Here is a 7401-nt window from a genome sequence, read left to right on the forward strand (position 1 = left end):
TCAATAATAAAGAATGAGAATCATGATTTGAATTTTACAGAATCGTTGGTGGTGTAAGCTAGTTGACCAGTGAAGTGACCGAAAAATATGCTTTTAACTTTTTTAACATTTCTGTGCTATCTTCCACTATCACAACTCCACCTGGTCGTAATATTCGGTCCATTTCAACTGCACTGTCCAAAATGTCACACCTGCAAAATTAGGTTATTTAAGTTAGAAGTTATAGCTACAACTAAAAAATATAAATATAAAATTATTTTATAGGATTATATTATTTATATTTTATACCTTTAGGTTAGGTTGCCAAAAAGGAAGCTGGAATGCAGAAGATCATAAGTTCGAGGATACGTATTAAGTTATTCACACCAGTCATGGTAAATACCAATTAGCCCTCGGCCGAATATTACAGGTAAAGTATCGGGCCCGTTAACAGCAACGATATTCATCACCCATAAGGGTAGATCCGTCAAAGCAGCAGCGAACCTGAACACAATGTTAAACGTTTTAGGCATCAGGCCCATTAACAGGAACAATATTTATACAGTAAATAAGTTGAAATAACTAACCCGCCATAACCTGCATTCATATCCATTACATTCCTCACACTTGACCAGTTTACACCAAGGCCGCCCATGTAGACATTTGTTACAAGTTCGACCAGTGTTTGGTATCTTCATGAAAAGCCCGTTCAGCCTCCGGATCGGTTGAAAGACTTAAAGGTTTACTTTTGAGCCTTTGAGGCCAATGTGCAGGCCATATATTTGTTTCTGGAATTGCAGAAATGCAGCCATCAAGTGGTGTGTACCTAAACCAAAATGAAAATTATTAGTATTATTATTATTATTATTTTTATAATGGTTCTACTGATATAGTAGTATAGTACAAACATGTTTCATCTACCATGAAGTTTTGGGCCGGATATTTTCATCACATAGTGGCGGATTATTATCTTTACGGGATTTGTAACACGAAGAAGTTAGAGGCTTCTCGTATATAACCAACCCGATGCCAGACGAGTCAAAACTTTTAGCCACTACTTTCCAACAAATAGATTTGGTTAAAACTACCATTGCTGCAATGAACAGAAAAAAGTTTAAACAAATAGATAGATGGTTAATATTATCATCATAACATTGTTATGATATATTGAAGAAAAATTTAAATAAAGATGACACCATACATTCCCAAACTTTTTTAAATAAAGATGACATCATCACGTATAGGTTGAAAAAAGCTGTTTTTTTGTCCCCCTGTCAGTAATGCGTAGCCTATACAGCCGTATAGGCCTATATGAGCCGTATAGGCATATGGGGGTGGTGCAGGAGGATCACATCATATGTTTCCCCCAACCGATTTTTGGTAGATTCTAGAAATATTAATAAACAAGAGTATAACTATAAACACAAGCAAGTGTTAAAAATGTAACAAAACTACATCTTTGATGAGAATATAATAAGTTATTATTAGTAACCAAATGCAGGAAATATTACCTTTTCAATGTATTGGATGTAATGATTAATTCCCTCTTTAAACTGAGTACCTCCTCCAGGAAAAAGAAGATAATCACCAGATCTTTTAACCCGGTTTTGTTCTTTCTTGTATACTACAAAAAACAACATTAATCTATTGTTTTACCCGGCCACCAGACGGTTATTGAACTAGTTTAAAATGGCCCGAAGAAACTTAAACTAGGCCCAAAAAACTTCATTTAATTACTTAAAGTTCAAAACCCAACAGTCTTGAAAGCCCAATCCCATCCCATTAAACTTAAGGCTAAATCTCAATGGCCCATTAAGTTTTGGTAATCTTGTTCTTTTAAGGATTTTACATACACCGGTATTAGCCGAAATTGCCAAAAAGACCTTAAAAGTCGGCGAGGGAACAAAATCACGAAACTAAAATCACAATCGGATACGAAACAAAATGGCTGGTGAATGCAGATGACTACCACCAAATGAGGGGGCCTTTTTCTTAGTCACGATAAACACCCAAATTTTCATGGACAACTATGCACATAAACAAAAGTAATCATAAGCGAACATGATTAATCGCGGAAAAATCGAAGAATTGATAGTTGGAACTAATAAAATAAAAATGTTGAAAGTGAGAAGTAGAGAAAATTGTTTTAAAAAAAATTGGTAGAGAAAATTGTTTTAAAAAAAATTAGTTTCACTTTTAAATATTAATAGTTATACACAAAATAAAAAAAATAAGATATGTAACTTTAAATTTTAACACCATTTTATCACTAAACTTAAAAATTACCCTTTAAAAAGTTTTAAACAGGTTAACAAGTAAATTTACTTTTTAGACTACATGGTATGGTTGCCATTTTACTTCTTAATTCATGATGCCACGTTAGCGCCACATCATACCTAATTTAAATCCATTCTCTTTCACAATATAAGGAAATGGTTACCATTTCACCACTTCCTATTTTCAAATAAAATAGTAATATTATTAATTAATATAAGTAAAACTAAAACTTCAAGTACAAATGTAAAGCTAAAAAATATTAAATTTCGAGTACCCATCGTTGTCGGGTATTAGGGTAGTTGAAAACGTAAATATATTTCGCCAAACTTATCGGTCCAAACACGTGTCAAAATCGTTTACGACACAAAAAAAATACATTTTTTTCAAAACAAATATGTTTTCGTTAAAATTTATATATGTTAAAAAAAATTATACAAGCCCTATATACTTAGATTTTTTTAAGAAAATTAACAAAAACAATTTTTAACTAAAAACTATTAAACTTACTCAAATAATTCATAAGTAAAAAAAACATTACAATTAAATATTAAATATATATTTCCGTGAATCGAATTAAGATTACATTTTAATTGAAATATTTTGATGTATTGGAAAATAAGATCCCTAATTCAATTTTAACTTTTTTTAGGTCATAGTTATACATCTATATATATGATTGTTTATTGGATTACATCGAAACAGAAGGCAAGCAGGCAACAAGCTGTGTCGCTACTCTTTTTTGAATCACAAAACCCCGTGTTTTAAAAACTATATTTGCTGAAAAGGTTGAAAAGGTCCCCCTTCTCCCACTTTCTTCTCCTCCCACCACATCTGCAGCTCTCTCAACGCCATTCTTACTTTCTTAGTTTCCATCTTCTTTTCTATATGATTCAACAAATTAACACATCCATTATATTGTAAAATATATAGAATAGAAAATAAAAGGGGAAGATGTTTGAATTTGTATGCTTCGTTCAATAAATCCATCCGTTTTCGAATTGATGAATTAATTACTTTTAGCTTAGCGATGGATATGCACACACACACACACACACACACACAAGACTAGATTTTGATAATTGTTTGCGGAGATAATACCAAAACAGAACTGCTTTTATTATTTAGGTGTTGACTCAAATAACTTGTATGAATTCGAATATCTACGGTTTAATATTCGGTGAAACGCATTCTTCTCTTGCTGTAAATTAATTATAATAATTGATAGGTACAAAAGCTCAAGTTAAAGAAGGAGGATCCGTTCTCAAGCGCTCTCGTGAGGAGGATCCAATCCCAAACTCTGCAGCAGAAACTGCTGGTAACAAACCCACTCCTTTGGTTTATTATTAAGATATATCTGAATTATTGCATTTTATTATGCAAAATGCTATGATATAGTGTTTTATCATTTTGTCGTTCAATAAATCCATCTGTTAAAATGTACAAGAAGAGGTGAAACACAAAAGACTAGACTTTGATAGTTGTTTGCTAAATAAATAAAAGGTGGCTGCTTATAACTAACACAACGGAAAACAGATTTTATTTGTTTAGGAACTACCACCCTAAGACGTTCTTGTTGACTCTCTCTCTCTCTCTCTCTCTCTAATTGAATTAGTAGTGAAGCAGAAATTGTCAACAGACTCTTATAGCGGTCTTGTTTGAAGATGATATTTGGTGAAACGCAATCTTATCTTGTTCCAAAATGTCAACAGACTTCTTTGGTTTGCACAATGTAGTATTAGTTAAAGATATTTGAATTTTTGTGCAAGTTTTGGCCTTTTATTATGCAAAATGCTAGGGTGTAGTATCTTTTTTTATTTTTATTGTGTTTCTGTTGATTAATACTGACTGACTTTTTTTTTTAAATGGATGAGTAGATACCAAAGCTGAAGTGGAAGGACCACCCATTTCTAAGCGCCCCTCTATGGATCCAAACCCTCTGGCAGATTTATTAGCAAAACCTGCGGGTAACTATGAAATCTACTCATTTGAGTTTTAAAACTAATCAAGATATTGGAAGAGTCACTCACATCTTTTCTTACGTTTGAGAGGGACAAAAGATTTGAGGAAATTTAAATTCAAATAAAGGAAATGACAGCGTACAGTGTCAATGCTCCTTTGTCATTAGTTTTAGAGGTCAACAAACTAAAAATATTTTTGTGGCTGAAAATAAAATGTTTTTCTTTCATGTTTTTTTTATAGAAAACCTTCCTTCCGTCCTTTTTTATTTCATACCAAAAGTGAGGACAAGGTTTTATGCTTCTGATAAGTAATTATTTAGTAACCTTTATATATATATATACATATATATATATATATCTATATATATTTTCTTTATCATGGTTCTGTTGGTTAATACCAATTAATAACAATGTATTTCTTTATAATGAATGAATAGGGATCAAAGTTGGAGTGGTAGGAGGAATGGATTTCAGTGGCTGGACATGCTATACCTGTAGTCAGGAACCAATCATTGGCCCCTTACCAGGTTCGTATACAAATGCTATACCTGCAGTCACCTCCCTTCTTATGTTTTGGGGAAGAGGGAAGAGAGGGGTGGGGGAGGGGTTGAAGGAAATTAACACAAGAAGCAATATTACAACACTTAACAGAAAAACTTGAAAAAAATTGTTTTTTGGGAAGAAAAAAAGATGTACCCTGGGTATATGTTTCTCTACAAGTTAACCTAAGGATGATAATGGTAATGTGAATCTCAGAGATGGAAGAGGAAGAAGAAACTATTGACGAATCAGATTGCATATATCAAATGGAGGGAGGTCGCCTAGTTCTCGTAGGATTTGCTCCTAAACCACCACCCATTACGCCAGGGGAATGGGATCCGGAGGAAGATGATCCCTTCGGTGTCAGTGAGGAGATGATAGCCCGTATGTATTCTTACTCTACTCACATATATCTTACATATACTACATATATAATCAAGATGTTTGGTTTAATTAATAGGTAGAAAAGCTGAATTGAAAGGCGCGCATCTTACCCTTAACGATCCTCTCTTTACAACAAGGATATCCGCCGTGGGGCATCCATACCCATTCCTTGTTGGAGATCCATCAATAGGTAACATTTCTTTAACTTAACATATTAATTATTAAGAGATTTCAAACTTCCATGCAATCTTCACCTTATATTTTGTAGAACATTTATATACATATTATCTTCTTTCCAGTTGATCACTACTAACAATTTATAATTAATTAATAGGAGCATGGTTCAACCTCGATGGAGCACAAATGGCTGCTGCAAGAGCTGCTGCTCCTGATTCTGGTAACAATCAAATCCACTTGTTTGGGTTGTAAAACTTATTGATAGCATTTGAAATTTTCTGGTCAAATCCAATAATCTGACTTTGTTCTTTGCAGATTTGCTAGCCGTTGCTGCTGCTTCTTCTGGCAACAACTAAATCCACTCGTTTTGTTTGAAAATGTCCTGGTCAAATCCTATATATATGATCCCTTTCTACTTTTGACTTTCTATTCCGTTGTCTGTGGTCATGATAGTTTTTCACAAAGTTGGAAACTGATGTTTCGTATGCAACCATGTTAATTTAGGTTGGCAAAATACCTGCTGGTTCTTCATTGTGATTATAAATAAAGCATCACCCACCCTTGTCTCCCACCCCCCCTTATGGTTTCTTGAAATTATCCCGGTCCCCATACCATTCACCGGGATTTGAAATGTGGATTTTGGAAATTTTATGAGTTCGCTGAGAGAAGTTAGTGACGGGCGGATTTAAATGATTTTATACCGAGTCATTTTGGGAAATTATAACAAGGGCAAAACCTTTATAAAGCGTGCCACAGCTTATGCAACCTCTTAGGTCCGGTCGGTCTACCACTATCGTTTTTGGCAATCTATGGTGCACTAAAAAACTGGTTAAAAATGGGCTTTTTTGAGATTTTTGGGATTCAAACCGGTTGCCAACCGTAGGTTTCCTATTGATTTGAGATTTTTGGGCAAACCGGTTAAAAATGGGCTTTTTTGTATTTCAACTGAATCCGGTTAATATGAGATTTTTGGAATTCAAACCGGTTAAAAATGGGCTTTATTTGTTTATTAGACAATTCCTAGTCATGGCAGGCACGTGCCTTAATTGAAATAAAAATGACAAGAAGATAACACACGAACGCATGGAATTAAAAGGAAAACAAATGCAAATTGTACCGCTTAAATGAGTCGATGTTAACTTCTTGCATGGCTTTATTTTTTTGTAATTAAAGATTACGAGGCAGATTTTTAGGGACACCCCCATCAATCAAGACAAAATTCCTCCGTTGCATAGGTGTATAGCGACGACATAATTTTATCAACGCCTTTTTTTTGTTGTTAAAAGTCTTATTTCTTCTTGTAGTGAAAACCTTTTTAGAGACCTAAAACTAACTATAAAAATAGGCGCTTATGTGTGAATTGATAATGAACAATTTGGGGATTTAATTAAAGTTTATAAGTCATATTTTTGTTGCAGCCCTTTAAGACAAACCTCATGAACCTATCTATGTTTGATTGTTTGTTGAACTGAAGTGATGATGACTTTTCTAGCAAAGTGCCAAGCTAAAAGATCCTAATATTCTTCCTGAGTGAAAAAACAGATATCCCTTGCTCAAAGCAACCATACCCATTATTCCCACCCATATGTTCTTATCCACACCTATAGTTTATGCAATACCGTAATGAAACACAATTAAGATATACCACATCAGTGAACAATAGCACTTGCTAAAAGAAGATGAACCAGCAAATCATAATAGAACAGAAGCAGCAGTGCATAACATACGGTTGAACAAAATCATACCAACTCTAAGTTTTAGCCATCACTTACTTACAAACACCAAAAATTAACATTGCAAAAAAAAATGTACCATCTGGCTTCTTTCGTGTTAACCACTCTCTCCTTGACGCCACCCACTAGTTAGGCATGGCCTACAACCTAGTGTAGAAAACCGAACTCAAAGAATCACCAGACATTAGAACTTGATGTCCTGTGGTTGTCCATACTTCTAAATCCAAGTCATACCGCACACATAAATGACGCCAATAGTTTCGTTGCGGTACGGCTCCTGTCATGGGCCCTTCTACCATTGAAAAATAAACTAAGCATCCAACAAAAACCTTCCCAAGGGCATGGGTGCATGA

The 7401-nt window shown here is 34.1% G+C and overlaps 1 pseudogene; it reads right to left on the reverse strand.

The window, feature by feature from the left end:
• LOC143576593 (putative methyltransferase PMT23) lies at window positions 1–1211 on the reverse strand (annotated as a pseudogene).
• Between the last annotated feature and the right edge of the window lie 6190 nt (window positions 1212–7401).

The sequence above is a fragment of the Bidens hawaiensis genome, unplaced genomic scaffold, assembly GCF_021521415.1.
Source record: "Bidens hawaiensis isolate Kalapana, Puna unplaced genomic scaffold, B.hawaiensis_p1.1 tig00028244_1, whole genome shotgun sequence".
Taxonomy (NCBI): Eukaryota; Viridiplantae; Streptophyta; class Magnoliopsida; order Asterales; family Asteraceae; genus Bidens; species Bidens hawaiensis.